The sequence below is a fragment of the Danio aesculapii genome, chromosome 3, assembly GCF_903798145.1.
Source record: "Danio aesculapii chromosome 3, fDanAes4.1, whole genome shotgun sequence".
In the NCBI taxonomy this organism is placed as follows: Eukaryota; Metazoa; Chordata; class Actinopteri; order Cypriniformes; family Danionidae; genus Danio; species Danio aesculapii.
In genome coordinates, this window is record NC_079437.1 from 27,564,357 (window position 1) to 27,586,236 (window position 21,880).

Below are 21,880 nucleotides of genomic sequence, written 5' to 3' on the forward strand. Positions count from 1 at the left end.
TAATGTTCAGTCGTAAACTAGAGAAGAACATCAATGAATTTACTGCATGGTTGGGTACTGCTCATGCTTACAAATACCCGGGCAGGAAATAAAGCACAGATTAATTGAATTGAAGGAAGATTGGAGGATATTTTTCATTTGTCACGATGATAGAATAATTACCAGTCTAATCTTCAAAAGGAAGCAAATGTTATGGGAAGGGGGAAAAAAAACAACAAATGATGCATTCATTATCAGTGAATGATAATATTGTGGATTATTCTTCTGCTGCAAATGCTGCAATATCTGAATCTGTACGATAATGTATTTTTGTTTTTGTTTTCGCTGATGTGAGCTGGATCAATACAGAATTGATTATAAGCAGAAAAATTTAATTAATTAGATATGGTTCAAGAGAAAATGTACCCCAAGTATCATGAATAACTAATAACAATAAAGGCAAAATAATATTTAAATCAAGCCTCAAAACAATGCTGACAAACAACATTATTTTTGATATTAAGCACCAAGAAAAATATATTATATTATATTATATTACATTATATTATATTATATTATATTATACACAGCTCCCCCTCCAAAAAAAAAAAAAAAAATTACATATATATATATATATATATATATATATATATATATATATATATATATATATATATATATATATATATATATATATATATATATCCACACAACATAAATATACTATATAAAACAGTATTATTGTTATTATGCACCTATTATAAATAACAGAAATTAACCCTAAATGTAATTGGGAAACAATCTAAAGACATCTGGGGTCGCCACAGCGGAATGAACCGCTAACTTATCCAGCACGTTTTACGCAGCAGATGCCCTTCCAGCAGCAACCCATCTCTGAGAATCATCCACACACAATCATTCACACTCATACACTATGGACAATTTAGCCTACCCAATTGACCTGTACCGCATGTCTTTGGACTGTGGGGTAAACCGGAGCACCCGAAGGAAATCCACGCAAACGCAGGGAGAACATGCAAACTCCACACAGAAACGCCAACTGACCCAGCTGACCACTTCTTGCTGTGATGCGACAGCACTTCATACTGCGCCACTGCGTTGCAGCAATCCTGTAATATGAGCATGATCATTTCTGTGGTCGAGCGCCAATTTCCTCTGTTAATGCACAAAACTTCTTAAGCGCCCTCAAATACACACTGCTCAAGTGCAGATTTTCTTGTGCGCTCTCAAATAAATGCTGCTGAAGTGTGATTTAGTGTGTTTATGTAAAGAGTATGTCTCCAACATTTATTAGATTTGCTCGGAATATTTGTGAATGTCTCCAATGGACCTACAGAGCGGCATTAATGCGTCCTGAAGAAGTGAAACAGTTATAAACTCCACCAAAATAAAGTCATTGAATGCAGAGCCAAAGACCTTGATCTATAAATAAAATATAAGTATGGAAACTGTGTTCGTCATAACTGAAAGCTACGTTGTGTTTGCTGGCCTCACACATCACGCACCTGTCAGTCAGTCAGTCAGTCAGTCAGTCAGCATGTCACCTTAAAGGGTTAAACAAACAACGCACAGCACTACTACGATTACAGAAAAGTTCGTGCTGTTGTAATTCAACTTACCTTTTAATACATTTTGGTGCGATTATAATCCGCTTTAAAAAAAAACGGCTGAATGTTTTGAATGAGAAGATGTAATGTAGATGTGGCGGGATGAATTTCGGTGTGGCACCCTGCCATGGACGAATTAATGTAGGAAACCATGAAAGATATCTATGTATTGCTGTTCATCTTGTGTGTATTAAGCAATGTCTAAGCATTTGGACCTGCATAGGTGCATAACTAACGCACTTTAGACCAGCTTTTAGTTGGTAAATGGCGCAGTCTATTTCAATTCTTTAAAATACCAACGCACCAACAATGCGTCTTTACACGCCTCTTTTTTAGACCAGCAAACCCATGAGCCCACAAAGTGGCGCAAATGGATTTGCTTTTTAAACAACGTGGCGGAAAATGTGAAAATTATGATTGCGCTGGTCTGAAAAGAGCAACATATCATGCCAAACACGTCTTGCACCTTATTGCACCAGGTGTATGATAGGGCCCATAAATGACTAGGATCAATAGTATTAAGTAAAACATATTCCCAAGCAATAATGCGAGTTGAATTAATAACATTTGTTATGAACATAAATATTTTTGATATTTTAATTAGATAAATTAATTAGATATGACACTAAAAATGTAACTTATTTATATTTTAAATACTAACCTCAATAAAGGTCTGTAAAGTTCTAAAGAATTGGACAAGAATAAATAAATAAATAAAAGTTTGCTTATATATTATATAATTATTATATAGTTTATCAAATTACTTTCTTAAAAAAAAACACTGCGGGCAGCACGGTGGTGCAGTGGGTAGCACAATCGCCTCACAGCAAGAAGGTCACTGGTTCAAGCCCCGGCTGGGTCAGCTGCCGTTTCTGTGTGGAGTTTGTATGTTCTCCCTGTGTTCGCGTGGGTTTCCTCTGGGTGCTCTGGTTTCCCCTTAAGTCCAAAGACATGTGGTATAGGTGAATTGGGTAAGCTAAATTTTCCGTGGTGTATGTGTGTGAATGAGTGTGTTTGGATGTTTCCCATTGATGGCTTGTGGCTGGAAGGGCATACGCTGTATAAAACATATGCTGGAAAAGTTGGCGGTTCATTCCGCTGTGGCGACTTATTTGGGACTAAATTAAATAATAATAAAACGCTGATATAATACCACGAAATTTACATCAGCTGACCACAACTCATACATGAAAACAAGAAAACAAATCTTGATTTGCTCTGCAACCATGGCAGTAGAAGTAGACTCATCATTATTATTCTGCCTCTGTTACATTAACTGACATCAGTGCTTTACCTCCTGAGGATTCTCAATGTGTCTGCCTTAACCTAACATCACCAGACTCAACAAAGGTTGCTATGATGGCAAAAAATAGATTGCTTATTGAAATTTTTCTAGCGGAAAATTCAACAGCTGGCTCTAAATTTGCTCCTTTCATTCCCAATGGCTCCTTCTCCCCCTGTCCCAAAAAAAGAAAAATTGTGCACGCAGCAGATTTTTTCCCCCTTTTTTCCTGAAGTATAGGCTGAGGACATCAGTTCTACCAGCATTGATTTAATCTTAGTGTTTGGGAGGAACTCTGGAGGTCAAATGCAAGTCATTTTAAAAACTCGCCTGTGTAACGTGATGTAATATTTGGTTAACGGAGGAACACGCCACGGCCCATGGGCTGCATTAATGTGATTTCTCCTGCTTTCCACGTCTATTCGTACACAGTTGTTTTCCTTCAGGCTTCAGTGTTATGCATTTCACACGCACTAAAACAGCACTTCTCCATTCACGGCGGATGGTAAACCAGTGGGTTACAATATTCATAAGCGCATTCAGTCTCTAAAACCCCTAAATGGTTTGGCTTGTAGTTTCAAGAGACTCTTTAAAAGCTCATATTTGACTTGCATAAAGTCATTTAGCGGTAAATATACAACGACTCCAATCTCCAGGACAAACGCTAGCACCTTCTTGTTAAAACCATCTCATATAAACAAACCCGACTCGTAAAACCACTTCACTCCATGCTAATAAACAAAAGCAATGTTCACCCGACTGTATAAATGATGGACCAAAATTATGCAAATGTGCAAGTGATAACCAGAATTCCCTTCAGCGTGGAAGAGTCGCATATTTAGGCACTCACACGCAAAAATACAGTTTCATGGCGTATCCTTAAGCGAATTTGCTTCATTAATCATGCCGGTATGATCTCATTTCTTCTGCTGCCCTGGCTGTAAAACATATTGTTAATCTGGAAGGCATCCAATGTTGCAATCAATACATCAACCTAGATTTATTAATGATAAATCAATACTTGTAATATTTTCTTATTCTAATGTATTCGCTTGGCTAGGTTCCAAAGCTGGGGTGATGGAAACATGCAGATGAAGCAGCAACGGCGGTCGAAATATTTGGTGGACCCATAATATGGTGCTAAACACCTCTAAATATGAAGTTGGACAGCTTTATTCACACACACACCCAAAAGAAAGAAAGAAAATGAAGTAGAAAGACACTCTGGATGAATGCCTATCCCTTGAAAATGAGAAAGTTAAAAGATGCAAGCGCTTCTGAAATGCTGGCCTTATTCAATAATGTATCCTTTAATAATCTGCTGTCTTACCACAGCAACTGGAGCATCTATAACAAGTTCACTTCAAGGGGAATAAGCTGCTATAAAAAATGAACGAGAGGAAGAATGTAAAAAAAAAAAGAAGAAGTTACCCAAAAAAGATTTCACTGCTTCAGCATAATTGCTGATCTTCACGATACTGTGATGAAGAAAATGGCATTCCCAAATGACCGGTCTAAGAGCAGAAATACGGTAGAAAAAACTAATTAACTGCATCCTGTTCGGGAGCCGTGAGGATAGCTGCCTGCTGCCCCCTTCTGGAGGAAAAACACTGCAGCGCTGCGAGTCAAATGGGTCACAGATACAGGCATGTGCACGTTTGTAATTCCTTTTACTGCTGTTTTCCCTCATTCAGCACAACCTACAGTTTCCCTGCCTTTTCTCCTCCTACAGCTTGGTGCTGTCAGAACTATGTTGAGAGGAAGTGAGCTGCTTTTCTGGAAAAACAACGTGCATTAAATACTGAGCTTTGCAATCGACTATAATATCCCTGATGACAAATTTTAATAGACTGTTTTTGGAAGAAACCAAAAAATTCTGTAGTTATTTGGTAATGTACAGCATCTGCAGATGACATATTTGATAATGCTATTTGAAAAATGAATCCATTTGTAACATTATATTTTTTAAATATTTCCCAAATAATGTTTAACAGAGCAAGGACATTTTCACAGTATGTCTGATATAATTTTTTTCTTGGAGAAAGTCTTATTTGTTTTGTTTCAGCTGGAATAAAAGCAGTTTTTAAAATTTTAAAAACCATTTTAAGGTCAAAATTATTAGTCCCTTAAAGCTATATTTTTTCAATAGTTCAATTCAATTCAATTCACCTTAATTTGTATAGCGCTTATAAAATGTAGATTGTGTCAAAGCAGCTTCACATAAAAGGTCATAATAAATTAGAACAGTGTAGTTTAGTTTTTAGTCTACAGAACAAACCATCATTATACAATAACTTGCCTAATTACCCTAACCTGCCTAGTTAACCTAATTAACCTAGTTAAGCCTGTAAATGTCACTTTAAGCTGTATAGAATGTCTTGAAAAATATCTAGTCAAATATTATTTACTGTCATTAGAAATGAATTATTAAAACTATTATGTTTAGAAATGTGTTAAAAAAAATATTCCCGCTGTTAAACAGAAATTGGGGGAAAAATAAACAGGGGAGCTAATAATTCAGATGGGCTAATAATTCTGACTTCAACTGTATATAATGTTTCTCGAATGTGCATTAAATACTGAGTGTTGAAGGGGGATCTGCTACCTGTTTTACATTACTAATCTGATGCCACTACTGTTTGTTGGGTTAAAAATGTTATTAAAGACACAATTTATGTTAATCAAAAACACAGTACAACATGAATATTGTGAAATAGTATTACAATTTGGAAAAATGCTTTACAATTTTTTATGTCAAATTTGTTCCTGTGTAATTTCATAACTTCAATGTTCAGTTAAACATGATTCTATAGAAATTACTTTAATATGCTGATTTGTTTCTTAAGAAAGAGAGGAAAGTGTATAATTAACAGTGTGGAATACAGATTTGTGAGAGTACAGCTTAATGTTTTCTTTTTTTTTTAGGATTTTATGATTAATAAAATGTAAAACCAGACAGTGAACTTTATCAAATGACATGAGTGTAGTTAACTCAAAATTTACTGAAAGTTAATTCTCCTCATTTGAAAAGAGTTTTGAACTCAGTGTTGAAGGTAATGAGTTAATGAAATACCTCATTACTTCAACTTAAATGGAGTAAGTTCACAGGACTCAGTATTTTTTAACTCAAATGGTTTGTAGCAATCGGTTTCCTCAAACAGTTTGAGTTGCCTTAACTTATTGGGTTTTACAGTACTCAGTTGATTTGAGTTCTCTTCATTTATTTGGTTTTACTGTGCTCAAACTGCTTTGTTTACTCAAATGGATTAAGTTCACAGCACTTATTAACACTTATTAAGACTAGTTTTTAACTTTGTTGCAATCGGTTTCCTCAAATGGTTTGAGTTACCTTAACTTTTTGGGTTTTACAGAGTAGAAAATTCAAAAGAATAAAAATGTAAACAGACTTCTATGGCAGCTCTATGTTTATTAATTAACAATAACAAAGTCAATACCTGTAACAAATGTATTGCTCATTGCTAGTTTTTATAGTAAGTTAAGGCATTAATGTAAACTAATGAATCTTATTATAAAGTATTACCCTTTATTTTTGTCATTTCCATTGTCATTTTAATTTTACTTACATTTTTTTTTTACATTTTGTTTTTAGTTCTGGGTGAAATATTAATTTTTTGTTTTTGTTTTTATGAAATATAAAAATGTGTTTTAATGAAATTGTACTTCAAATAAAAATGAATTGCTCTCTTTATGAGTGGATAAATGAATCGTTGGTTCAATTGATTTGTTCAAAAGTGGATTCATTCAAAAATGAATCACAGCTGTTATTTTTAATGCATTACTTTCCCCACAACTAAGTAATCAATTAATGTGACCCATAAAATTGGCTTTATTTTAAAAGCAAATACTGCACTAAATGATCGAAACACACATGAAATATAGAATTTTGGAAATATACAACAATAACAGATGGCTTTAATGATATCATAAGCAAAGTTATTTCATAAGTAAATGTTAGATTCAAAATGACAAAGACAAAACATTTGTGTTTTTGGATAAAATGAACTGATGAATCGCTCACACGATAACCAGGAAGTTTCCTAGCAAGTCAATACATTTATTTTGTCCAATTCTTTCGAATTTCATTGATGTTAGTAATTTAAAATGTAAATAAGTTACATTTTCTGATGAGTCATATCTAATTAATTTATCTAATTAAAATATCTCAAATGTTTATGTTCATGACAAATGGTTTTGATTTTTCCTAGAAAGCCGCGAGTCAAATGGGTCACTGATACATGCGATGGGCTTTATTTTAAAAACACATACTAAATTAAACATGTGAAGCACACATGAAATATAGAATTTTGGAAAATTTTCATGACAAATCATCTAATGATCAAACTATTTCACATGCAAATAAGGAAATGTGCACATTTATGTGTGTTTCATTGGCGTTCATGTTTGTAACATGATTTTGGTGCTCATTTGATTTTCAGTAAGACTACAACATTTTTTCTGTTTGTTTTATATATTTTTTAAGTTTACTTTAATACCTCTAGCACCAAATTTTCATCTGTTTTTGAGAGAAAAACAAAACAAAGCAATAACTACTGTAGCTATTTGCGATATACAACAATACCAGATAGCTTTAATGATATCATAAGAAAAACAAAGTTATTTCATAAGTAAAAGCTAGATTCAAAATGACAAAGACAAACCATTTATGTTTTTGTATTAAAATGAACTGATAAATTGCTCAATCAGGAAGCTTCCTAGCAAGTAGGGTGTTGATGTTACTTTAAATAATGAGGAGATTTGACAGGAGACACATAAATTGATCACACCGCAATACTTTTAAATAGAATATAAAGCACAAGTGATAGATGACTGTAAAAAAAAAGTCCCCATATAAATGATGCATTGTGGAGTTTTGTGGTTGTGTAATTTGAAGTTTCCCAAAACTTCAGACACAGACATACGCCCCCTCGCCGTCCACAGCAATACTGATGGACCTGTCACGCTACACAGCAGCGGAAGAATGAGGATATTCGGTCATTCAATGCAACATCATGCATGGAAGGAGACAAATTAAACTTCAGGAACACAACATGTTGCCTACTGTTCACAAAAAAAACAAGCCTGTGACCTGCCTGCATTTCTCAAATAATAGCCTTATTTTTAAAAGCACAGTCAGAGTCAAGCAAACAAATCGCAGGCCAACTAATGGTATTTTGTCATTTTAAGATAATCAGCACTGGATGCTTTCTGTGAATAGCAGACAACTGGTTGTGCTCAGGAAGTTTAATTTAGCCGTATAATAGAAGTGTTAGTGTGTCAGTTCCAAAGTTCTGTATCAGTGAATTTTGGTAAAGTAGTGCAAAACATGACACCATTAAAATATGATAAATATTATTAAGGTTATTATCCAAATTATATCAACCACGCACATGCTCTTGACATAATAGCCAAGTAATATTAATTTAGGACATATTTGGGCCGCATGACTCCATTAAAATATTATAAATATTATTAATTGTATTATTCACATTTTATCAACCACCGACATGCTCTTCATGAAACGGTCAAGTAATATCAATTTAGGACATATTTGGGTTTTTTTGGTACAAACTTCAGGATTTATAAATGTAAAATCTTTGAGGTTTTTGATTTTAAAGTCAGTGGTACTATATGTGCAGGATAAATCCAACAAGTGTTATTATACCACAAGCAACAGCAATAGAAAATTATAACATTGTCCAGTGACAATAAAGACCTTGAAATGGAGACATTCTCGCATGAATCCACACAGTCATAAGATTACAACAACATGGAAAAACGAAAAAGCAATAATTATAAAAAAAATAATAATCAAAACATTAAGTAATAATGAACAAAATGATAAAATGGCTACAAATGATAAAATCACATAAATGACTAATCATCATACGATTAAATAATTAAATTGAATTGAATTTTTATTTGAAAGATTTTAGACAAACTGTACAAAAATACAAGTATCTCAAACATTCTGAAATAAAACGCGAGGATAAAAACATAATAAAGCCCTGGGCTTGTTTCCATTGTGGTCCTCGCTGTTAAAAAACAAAAAACAAAATATGGCTGCAAAACACAGTTAATGCATAAAACAAACAGTACCTCCACATTTTAAAATAGGAACAAAATAATTTACAATACAATAACATATAAAATAAAACATCATCATCCACCATGCAAACTAACTATCCCCATCAAACAACCATCTTTTGACCACTATTTTGAACCTCCTTTAGTCTTTTATTTCCGTGATCGGTTTTGGTAATTTGTTCCACATGATTGCACTTGTATATAAAAACATATTTTTCCTCAATACACTTCTAAATTTAAATAAACAAATATTAAAATCCCAACCCGAGTACTAGATGAATGCTGTTGCATTCATCTCACCATTTGAAAACAGTTCAGCAAATAGGAACCTTATTAAACATTTTACGTATTATTTCCAGTTTTAAAAAACATACACTTTTATTAACAGTTCACATACCTAATTCTTTAAAAAATTATTTGTGCAAAGGTGCTCTAGGATGAATTTTTTAAATTATTCAATCTAATTTATTTTGTGCCTTATACCAATTGAGGTAGCATAATCAAAATGAGGTTGAATCGAAGCTCCTGCCAATAATTTTAAAGAACGAGCTTTCCTTGCTAACCACCTAATTTTTCGACATATCTTCGTAAAAAACTTTCTTGCCATACAATCTCCTGATAATTTCTTAGCAATTAAACATCCCAAATTTTTGACTCAATTATCAAATCATTAATTCTAACCACAAAACGAAGAATAAATGAATATGAACAAATGAAAATAAAACACAACACAAATGAGTGTCTGTTTTCTTGAAACAACACATACGTTTCCTACAATGATTCTCAGATCCTTAGATTCTTCAGTAGGAATCAAAATACCATTTTTTGTCTTTATCATCAGGCGTGTATTATAATTTGACAAAAATGTCAGCAGATATAGTGCAATATAAAAATGTGAATATTTCTTTTATTCTATAGGGTCTGGTAACATTTCGGTTATTTCATGTAGAGCATTTTTGGAATCAGGGTGGAATCAAAATAAAAAATCAGTCATCATTTACTTCAACTTTATTAGTTGTTGGTAAACATATTTTGAAAAATGTTAGTTGCTGATTATTGGTTTGCTTCCAAAGTAATTTTTTGGAAGCTGATGCGTCCTAGCAACTCTAGCATTCTTCAAAATGTCTTCTTTTGCATTCAATTTTCAAAGTTTTAAAACCGTATGAAGTAGAGTAAATGATGAGGTAATTTACATTTTTGAGTGAACTATCCCTTTAACTCTTCTGAGACTAAACCATTGGTATTGTGTTGGCTAAAAATATTTCTTTTTATCTATTGCTGTAAATGGCACAATTTATGGACAGAATAAAACAAAAATCACAACATTATATCTATAAATCAATATAAATAATTCTAGGCTTAGCTTACTGAGCTCACACTGTAAAACCCAATATGTGAAGGTAACTCAAACCGTTTGAGGAAACCGATTGCAACAAACCATTTAGGGTCAAAAACTAATCCTAATGAGTACTGTCAACTTAATCCATTTGAGTAAACGAAGCAGTTTGAGCACAGTAAAACCCTATAAATGAAGAGGACTCAAATCAGCCAAGTACTGTAAAACCCTGTGAGTTAAGGCAACTCAAACCATTTGAGCAAACTGATTGCTACAAACCATTTGAGTTAAAAAACTAATCTATATGAGCACTGTGAACTTACTCCATTTAAGTTGAAGTAATGAAGTATTTAAATAACTCATTACCTTCAAAACGGAGTTCAAAACTCTTCTTCAAATGAGTAGAATTAACTTTCAGTAAATTTTGAGTTAACTACACTCATTTCATTTGATAAAGCTGACTGTTGGGTTTTACAGTGCAGTAAAATTACCTAATTTCTTTACTTTAGCACCAGCTAGCCTACATCTATGTGTACCTAAACACACATAGGCATGATCCATAAACACAAATAGTTTTAAAGCATTTGAGGAATTGCAGGAGGAAATACTAAAAAAAAAAAAAAAAAAAAAATCCCCATTTGGAGCCTATTGCCGACTGGCTTCCCAGGAGACTGCAGGAGAGCAGCTAGTGGAATGAGTTGCCACAGTCATGTTGCACTGCTGCAGTGCTCTCTACAACTTTCCTCTAATAAAAGCAGAGGCGGAGAAACCCACCGAGGGCCCCCGGCTCCACCACCACCACCAGCACCGCTGGGAAACTAATGCTCCGTTCTCATCTACGCCACTGATGGAGCTCAGGTGCACGGCATCAGCCAAAACGTACACAAGCCCCATTCCTTTATATTGCCGGCAATTCTGCGATCGCATGATCTAAATTACTATTGTGCAGCCCATATATATAGTCCTCCACAAGTAGCGCCTTGAGATGGAAGGTAGAGACTAGCGCTTTCACCGCCGTAGACTATAAATGGGGTTGAGTTGTAAGTCAACTTGTAGTCGTTCAGACGGGGCTTGTTGGTCGTTGACTGAAGCTGAATGCCAGACGAGATTGGAAAATGCTTTGCTCGGCTTCGGCCACCCATTCCCGCTCCTACTGGACTGATTGCGAAACGCGAAAAAGGCATTGTCTGAAAATGTCTCTCTGACTGCGGCGCGGGTGATTGTCGCTCCAGCCCAATTCCAGCACTGGGGGTATATTGATTTTGGCTGTATTGCCTGATGCGATGCAATACAGTTTTCAAAAGTGCACCTCGATTCCAATTTTAGGGCTTGGACCGCTGCTTATATGGGCTATGTTTTACACTGCAGCTGGCGGGCCCGTCTCATCTCGCTTGAGACAGATGGTTCTCGCTCTTCTCTGATTGTCTGCTGTGGCCCACCATCAGTCAGCTGCTCGCCCCCTCCACCCACCGCCGAAAGTCCACTCTCCATCAGATGAAAGAGTTAAAGGGGAAGGAAGTGTCTGGCAAATAGAAAATCCTCCCATTTCACTGGAGGGGAGAATTCATTACCCTCCTGTCCATGCTCATTTGCAGAGGAATAAAATAATGGGTGTGGAGAAACAGGCCACAGCAGCATGGATTAAGCTGTTCATCACAAGGCTCCATACCTGCTGATGCAACCGAGAGTGATGTTGCATATCATTTTTAAAAATGGACTTGCGGCTGACATTGTTTGGAGACCATCTATTTGTAAAGGTTTGAGACGGCGCATCGAGCGACTAGCTTGCGAGATGTAATTACGTGAAGTTCACTAACATCCCGAGGGTGGCGTTGGTAATCAGTAAGCCAAAAGAAAAAACACACACAAAAAAAGACCTTTTCCCTAGGCTAGTGCTGCTGAATAGTGTAAGACAATGAACGGGTTTTGTTGTCAAAGATGAATTTACTTCTGCTCACCCGACAAATCAACTTCACGGAGTGAGGATGAACGCTCGGTTTGGCAGCCTCAACCGCAGGGATTTTTCTTCCGCCTGAAGAGAAGCTAAATGGATTGCAACATGTGCCCTTTCGAGGGCTTCCCACAAAAGGCGGCAGTGCTCTACATGTGTAGTAACTACACAAATGACCGTAATCACTAATGCTCGTGGTCATGCCTCGCATTTGCGAAGCGGCTTCACTGTGAAACCCTAGGGAAAGAGGAAAATTTCCACTATCGTCTCAAGCAATATCGTTCCACAAAAGTGTCTGCTTTTTGGAAGGGTTGTTTAACTGCCGATAGCACATCGGCTCTGTTTAGTTGACATTTAGTTGCTAGCCTAGGCTATAGACCCTGCCATTATCTGCAACAGAGCCAGCTGATGGCAGAGTAATTGAAAAAGTGGTTACTTTCAAGGAGAGACGTGTGCTGGCACTTAAACGAGAGCATGGCTACAGGAGCCAAAGAGATTGCTGGCTGCTCGTGAACCTTGACCCTCAGCATTACGCTAGGTAACAAGCAAAGCACTAAGAAAATTGTACACTGCCAAGACCAGAAATTTAGGGACTATGTGTTGTGTTAATGAAATTGGAGGTATACCGCAAAATCAACTAATTCCAAGCATTTAAGGGGGAGTTCACCCAAAAATGAAAGCTCTCATCTTTCACTCAACCTCAAGTTGTTCCAAACCTGTAAGATGTTTTCAAAAATGCCACAGTATTACTGTATCAATTTTAAAAGTTGATCTGGACATCACTAACTGGGTTTTCATTACCCTTTAAACTGCGCAAACCACATCAAAATATCAAAAACTAATCCCATACACTGCAAAAACTTGTTGTTTTGCTTTTAGGCAACTCAAAATCTGTACATAAAGGTCACATAATCATTCTTCAAAATATATTGTTATGCATTTATTCAGCAGGTGATACAAAAAGCCATATTGCATTGCACAACAACAAAAAAAAGTTAGTCAGTTCATTCAATCTGAATCCACAGTTTCTCTGTGAAAGGATGTACTACTGTATAACCACTCAAAAACACTTCATACATGTCTGCTCCCAAATTTAATTGGTTTCCCTTGTCATTAAGGCTTGCATAACATGTCTACATCTGCTTCGTTTGAATATATACCTGCAGTATACATAAATCTACCAATGTGCTCCACCATTGGTACTTATCATTAGGAGAAATAGAAAAAACTTGCCACATGACACTCCTTAATTCAACAAAAAATTTAAATTTACTCATCATTAGTGTTGGGTATATATATATATGATTATCTATTTGTTAGCATGAATTTAAGATTTGCATTATGCAATTAACATTACATTAGTGTATAGGCAGTTATCAAAATCAGGAAGCACCTTTTTTATAGGGTTGAGACTTGTGACCATGGACATCAGTAATCTAATTATTTGACTTAATCTGAATAAGGTAATAATACTGTATGATTAAGGTGTTTACATGAGCTGATTTTCAAAAGTTCCTTTTATGATCCCGTTCTACATGTTATTAGCACATAGATTGATTAACATCGCATCACCACGCTATCCACTGTTCCTCTGTTATGTGTAATTTCAGGTGTTTCATTATTCATTTTTTGACTTTAACTGCAGTTCGGCAGTTTCTTTTTCATTCAGGAACATGTTGTTTATGCCCCGTGACAATCTGAGGTATTGGATGAGAATATGATGTACTGACTGATGGAAGAGTGTTGTTTTAATGGAATTTGATACCGCATGTCAAATGGAAAGAAAAAAAACTCCTGATTTCATGGCGCGGGTGTCTGTGGTGCTTTAAGGAAATCAAAAATCACTGTTTACATGGCAGAATCTTAATCAGAGTATTGTCTTAATCATATTAAAATTGGAGTATTGGTGTCTATGTAAATTTACTCAGTGAAATTGCCAGATGATGTTGCAAGCTGTTAAATACAGTGCATTCCTCTGCCTTTAAGTTGATTCCATGTTAAATGTTTCATTAGGTTTGATGCGTTTACCTCCTAACATGCAACTTTTGTAAAGCATATTTTTCACATTGCTATGTCAGAATCCTTGCTTGTAAATTATATCCATACTATAGAGCGCATAGTTCAAGCAAATTTGATGAACGCGGTCATGTGTGTTGATAAATCTAAAAGGAGTCGCCCACCGGATGCACTGTACTGCATGCATTGCCTACATGCGTGCATTGCCTAAGCAACAAGAACAAATGCCTAACATCGCCGACCGTGTACTTATCCCTCAAAGTTCTTTAGAAATAAATGTTTAGAGATGGTGTGACAAACGTGTATCTATGTGTGCCTTTAATGTACACGTTGATGCTTCTTATGTTTAAAATATTCGGTCCAGTGCATACCAGTTACATAGGTACCATTGCGATAATGGCACTGGGTTTCGGTACCCAACCTTACTCAACATTTACTCACACTGATGTAGTTCCAAACCTTTATAAATTACATTACATTTTGGCATACCTGTCAACATTGGGATGTGAAAATAAGGGATAAAGAGCAAAGGGCAATGGAACCCCCGGTTGTTCAGCAGTATGGGTGGCGTACAGGGAGGATAGGCTCTTTGATATTTATTGCCACCCTTCATAGAAAGATTAAAAATACTGGAGAAACCTTTACAGGGTAATAGCAGGATAGAATTGTAAAATACAGGAGAATCCCGGGAAAAACAGGATGGTTGACAGGTATATTCAAAGGTAACAACAAGTCAAGGGTGAGTAAATGATGACAGAATTTTCATTTTTGGTTGAACTCTCCTTTTAACGAAAATTGTTTAAAAGAAAATAATAAAAGACATCTTCCCCCAACAATAAAAGTTAGCAAAAATATGTAATAGAAACCAGACTCAATTGAATCGCCTTTCATTTGTGTGTTAAAAGAGGAGAACATCCTGAAATGAAATGTTAATTTGTTGGTCAATTGTTAATACGGTGGAAATTGTGCTATTAGCACCACATTTTAGGCGTTTCAAAACACCATTTAACACCCCACCAGAAACAAGCAGAGCACCGTTGCGGTTGTTTTGAGGCCCAGGTTAATTGGCTCCCTGTTCTGAGTGGTCATTCCAATGATCCTGATCTCTATTGATGCTTGGCGCCTGGCTCAAGGGGGCCTTTTGTTCGCAACAATCTCAGCCACATAGATCCCGCACATTAATCTTTGTGTTCTTTTTGCCTCCAGACAACAATAGAGAGTAAGAAAAGTGTTGTTATGGGCGCTTCACTTGCTTTATTTTCACTCTCCTCCAGTATGTGTGTGTGTGTGTCACGCAGTGGCCGGGTGTAATGGAATGCGTTGAGCGCCTGGTGAGAAATTACCGCTCTGAGCTCGACCACACCGGCAGCTCTCTCTGCCTCACAGCGCCACTGGCCAGAGGTTTTCATTAAGCAATGCTTCAGATCTTCTATTCCTCATGATATTTCTGACATTTTACCACCATTTCTCTTCTCTTATTACCCAAAGGAAAACGAAAGAAGAGAAAAAAAACGAGGTAAGGGTTATTAGGTGCTGCCTTTTTTCCTCTGCTTCGCACAAGTACAACCAGGACCCGTGTTTGCATAAAACCTTATCAAATACGGCTGTCTTCTGTTTGATTCCTCTATTAGCACTGGGTGGCTCAGATCAGCCAGCGCTGGCCCTCATGACCCAGTCAACATGCATGGAGAATGAGGGAATTTTCCTGACTGGGACCGAATGCGGGTGTTTAGAGTAAATCAATACATAATTTCACAGACAGAATGCGATGAGATTAGGTTTATTATCTTTTGTAATGAGTAATTTGGGGTTGAGTGAAACATTTTGGTGTGGTTCATAATGAATGCAGCGGAGATGGCAGTACAGCTCACCATGCAATATTCATCTGAAGCATTCGTGGCAAGACGCGCAAATTCACAAAAGAGGTCTTGAATTAAATATGCATTGTGAAGAGCAAAACAGCAACTAAACAGCTTGGCAGTATCAGGGGTTCTAATTACACAGGGGATCTCATGCTACAACGTAATGGAAATATTAGCAGACCAATTTACGCATTATGAACGGTGGCATCAATATTCTCTGCATACATTTTCTTTGGCATTCTTCAAAATGTTGACTTAATGTGCCATGTCATTTCATTCACTGATTTAACTATTATTATTATTATCGTTAATAATTATGGTTGGGCGATGTCGCTCAATCTGGCATTGTACGATGTCTAATGTCAAACATCGTGATGGAGGATGGTCTCGTCGTTGTAGGTGGCGGTGAATTAATTATTTGTGAATAATTAATTATTTCACCCAAATAATTATTTGTAGCCTACCGTTTCAACTACCTAACCTGCATGCTCCTTTTTTTTACCTATAACCAAATCATAAATAATTAAGGATAAATTACACACAAAATACAACCTCTCAATCACTTTTTCAGCAGGACTCGGGCATGAATAGGCAGGGCGATCTGTGTTGTTATAATGGTGTCGATAAACTTGGTTGGTAAAAAAGGTGCACAACTAACAGGAACCAACCAACAGTATCTGAGGTTTTCGCAAAAATGACTAACTACAAGCGTGAAAGCGAAAGATTGAAGCAGTGTACTCATGCTGTGACACGATACCTGATAGATTCAAAAGACAGAAGAGTCATTAAATAGAGACAAGGTTAATTAAATATCACATTTAACAACTATAGTAAGACGCGATCCAGCGGTACGTCCTTGACAAACTGTCCGACGTGCACTGATTTCTGGGATTTTGTGCTGAAAGCACCCGCTGACTGCCTGGAGCTCAGACGTGCGGATATGCTGCAGCGCATGTCTGCGTGTGTGTGTGGTCATGTGATGTGTGTTTTCAGTGATATAGTGTGCACGGAGATCTTTTCAGAAATGCTAGATGAAATGCCAGTATGGATCGTTTTCCTTCTAAAATGCCATTTTAAAACCAAGATGTTAGTGTAAACGGGGCCTAAGTGTGTATTTTCCATGAGCGGGTTGCTGCTTCAATGAGGTCAGGGTGGAGGATTGTGATGCCGGCACAGCATTGTGATGTTAATCAGCCATCGCCGATGGACGATGGCATCGTCTTATGACCCAACTCTATTAATAATTATATAAATCTTGAACCCAGTCAGCCCGGTCAATTAATATTAATTAGGTGATGTATCATTGCTCATAGACAAACTCAGTTTGACCATAGTCAGTAACATACTTTTGAAATAAAAAAACAAAAAAACATTCAAATCCAGTCCAACTAGATTCTTTTGGAACATTTCATAACAATGTCTAAAAATATTCTGAAGAAATTCATTAAAACTTAAAAATCAGTTCTTCTAGAATTTAGATCAGGCCAAAAAACAGTATGCAACAGCTAGTGGGTCAGTGCTGCTGGTTCGAGTCCCAGCTGGGTCAGTTGGCATTTCTGTGTGGAGTTTGCATGGTCTCCACTTGTTCGCGTGGATTTGTCAGGGTACTTGTATTTCCCCACAGTCCAAAAACATGCGACAAAGACATGAATGAGTGTGTATGGATGTTTCCCTGTACTGGGTTGCAGCTGGAAGGGCATCCGATGTGTAAACCATATGCTGGATAAGTTGGGGGTTCATTCTGCTGTGGTGACCCCTGATAAATAAAGGGCCTAAGCCGGCGGAAAATGAATGAATGAATGAATTATTTAATTGAAGATAACCATCTTCAAATCAAGCAGGGTCATTGAATTCTATGTAAAAGTCAGAAATAAGCATATGTTTTTACATTACAGAATTATCATGCATGCATCCTTAAAATTTATGGAAAAATTAGAGAGGAAAATAACTCTTAATTTAAGAAAACAATTATCTAAAAAAATGTAGTGCATGGTGCTAATATCCAAAATTAATCCTGCATCGATGTTGACGTCGATTAACATCAATACATTCTATAATTAATAGATTTTTTATATTCGTGCATCTTACACGCAGCGACAAATAGACAAATAGATCTATACATGTGTTATTTTGTAATTAGTGTAATTTTTCAGTTTTAAATATTTACTTTAGATTTATCATTATTGACTTGTATATTACAGTTAGATCTTCTTCCTTTCACACTGCATCTTGCAACTGTATAATAACGGTTACATCCCTGATCTGAAATAATCTTTCTAAACAGCAAAGCGCAGACACTCCGGAAAGGTAAGGTCAAAACTGCTATAGACACACTCTGTTGCTGAAAATAACTGGGTGAAAGGTATGATCATTCCAGAGGTTGGTATGTGATGCGAATTTGTCTCTAGCTCATGTCTCCGTTTGAGAGGAGAGTGAGCTGCAGAGTGTGCGTGCGAGCAGAGGACCTGCCTCAGACGAGAGCTCCTCTCACAGGCCTCTTGCGCAGAGTTGCAGCTCCTGCATTATGTATAGATGGAGTGGATTTATGGCCTAAATGTGCATTTGTGGGTGTAAAAGGAGGATAGCGCAGGCTAAAAGTAGACAAAGAGCAGAGCGCATCGAGAGCACATTTCATTCAAGCGAGGGCAAGCTCATATTGATACAGTGGCAAGTAAATCATCTCTACATATCCTGTTACTGAGATTATTCGTTAGCTGCCCCGCTGCTTATGATGACAGCATGCTAAAGCCCAACGTTTAAAGTATTGTAGGGTGTGCATACAAAGTATATGATTTCAAAATAGTATGAGGAGCTTGTATGTGCATTTTAAATTGGTTTTGCACAGCAACAAACTACTGAAGACAGCAAAACAAGTGTGTGAGTTTATGAAGAGTTTGCTTGTATACTTTCAGTGAATAAGTTTTTAAATTGTACTAATTTTAAATGTCATCAAAGCAGTGATCTTTTGTCAAAAATTCAGTATGCAATAAATATTATTATCAGAATTTGTCAGCAATTTTTTATTAAAATCTGAATTAAATATGAGCCAAAAAAGGTCCCTTTCCTAATTTTCTACTCTGCATTTTAGATATTTCACTATTTAATAAAACACTCTTTATTATCATTTGCTGTGTGTTTTCTTAACTGAGCTCTTCACAGCATATTTCATGAATAATCTACTCCACAAATGATAAATGTGATGCTGCCTGAAAATGTGGACAAAAAAGAAAAGAAAAGTAAAATATTTGAAAGTAGAATTATTACAATAAAAAACTTCTGAAGAAGCATTTTAGAAACTTGCATATAATGCTTTAAAAAGACCAGGTTTTGGAACAGAGCAAATAATCGTTCAAGCTTATTTCAAAATATCCACTCATGATTTTAAATAAATGCATAGATATCACAGGATGAAATGAAAAAGAAAATAAGGTACAGGTTACTATTTGGTTCTAAAAGAGTGAACCGAGATTTGGTTCTCGGTGATGCCATAGAAGAACTATTTTGCATTCCCTAAACATTTACTTCTTAGTACACTAAAAAAAATGGTGAGTTGTTTCAAATCAAATTTGGGTTAAATATATCCTCTCTCTCTCCTTCTCTATCTATACTGTAAAAAAATGTAGGCTTCTACACAATTCCTTTATGTTCTCACATCACAAATTGATTAAGTCAACTTAATTGTTTTTACAAACTTAAGTGGATTGAACATAAAGCAATTAAGTTCTCCAAAATAACCTCAAGAATTGTGTTCTTTCAACTTTAAATAAGTAGTTTTTTTTCAAAAGTCATTCTTTAAATTATCTATCTATCTATCTATCTATCTATCTATCTATCTATCTATCTATCTATCTATCTATCTATCTATCTGTCTGTCTGTCTGTCTGTCTGTCTGTCTGTCTGTCTGTCTGTCTATCTATCTATCTATCTATCTATCTATCTATCTATCTATCTATCTATCTATCTATCTATCTATACTGTAAATAATCCACAATTCCTTTATGTTCTCACAACACAAATCGATTAAGTCAACTTAATTGTTTCATCCCAAATTTGGGTTAAATATATACAAACATGAGGTTTAACTTTTAAATGGTTTAATATTTAATTTTTAACATTTAGACACAAATTGTGACCCAAATTAAGTTTGAAACATCCCAGTATTTTTTGTGAACTGTATGAAAAATATTTTAGTGATCTAAGAATATTTCCCTCTTTTAAAAAAAAGGTTCTATAAATGGTAAACGTACTTCATGGAACAATAATAGTATTTTTAACAGAGTAGTCGATGAATATAAGCGCACTATTCAATAAACCATCTCTAAATCCAGCAAGAGTCTGACTAAACAACTGCCTGAGAGTTTCATAACAGCTGCGCAACATCTTATACAACACTTTCAGCCAGTGTCTTCGTACATATCCCCGCTTTATGAAATGACTGCACCACATGACGTAAAAGAGCAGGCTTTCCCTAAAGAATGAGCATAATCCACAAGGCAAGACCTTGGTGGATGAATAGTGCACGAACAGAGCGAATGCATTCTTCTGACAAGATTTTTTTTGCTGCAAAAAGCTTATGGGTTTTATCATTCATCTGTTCTTGTCGGTTTCTCCCCAGTGCTGGCTCCCTCTCGGTCCTCACGCAGAGAGCTGCAGGAGCCGCTCGCAAATTTATCCTATAGTGCCATCTGATGGTGTACAGAGCTACAGAGAGTCATGCTGATAGAGAAGCTCTCTGCCGCTGAGCAGACTGCTAAAAACAGACTCTCTCTCGCTTTTTCTTTCTCGGCTAACTACCAAGACTTCCTCTATTCTAATGGACTGTGCCCCATTAGCATAATCCCTTTTGGCATCTGTAGAGAGGCAGCTATAGAAATGCAAAGAAGACTGTAAATAAATAACTGGGCTGCCCTCTTTTCCTTTACCCGGAGTGGCACTGACACCATCAGGATTCATTCCGTACCACCTTGAAGTCGAGCTCTCGACTTCAAAGACAACAGTGTCGCTCGACTCGCTCGCTCTCTTTCTTCAGCACTTCCTTCCTCTCAAACACACTCTGCTCATCAACCGCTGCTCCTGATAGATTCTCTTTCTCTCTCTCTTCCCCCACAGAGAGAGGGAGACAGACAGAGAGAGAGAGAGAGAAAAAGGGGGGGGGGGCTCTTGCTAAAATAAAGGCAGTTTAACAATTCTCCCAGGTCTGCTCTGATGTCTCGCTGACACTTCAAATGGGCCTCTTTCATCTCCTTCCGCAGTACTTATCCTGCATCATCCCTTCTTCATCCCCTCTCTCCACTTAATCCACCTGTTGTGAAGAACTTCCTCACATCATTTGCTTATCTGCCGGGTTTCTGCCACATCTGATCACAGGCTTGCAAGTGAGTCTGATGCTAATGGCTGTTTAAGAACTGTGTGCAACTCCACTTGACGACTTCAGAATTCAGAAACTTAAAAGAACTTGAGATGAGCAATTTCAATGAGAATCATCTATCTATCTATCTATCTATCTATCTATCTATCTATCTATCTATCTATCTATCTATCTATCTATCTATCTATCTATCTATCTATCTATCACTGGTGTGGTATTCTTTTGTACCAACAGTACAGTAACAGGTCCGCACTGGTACCTTTAAGATACACTTTTGTACCTTTAAGATATCAAGAGATACATATTAGTACTTTTTTGCTATACTAATATCTATATTGTAGTATTTTGCTCAG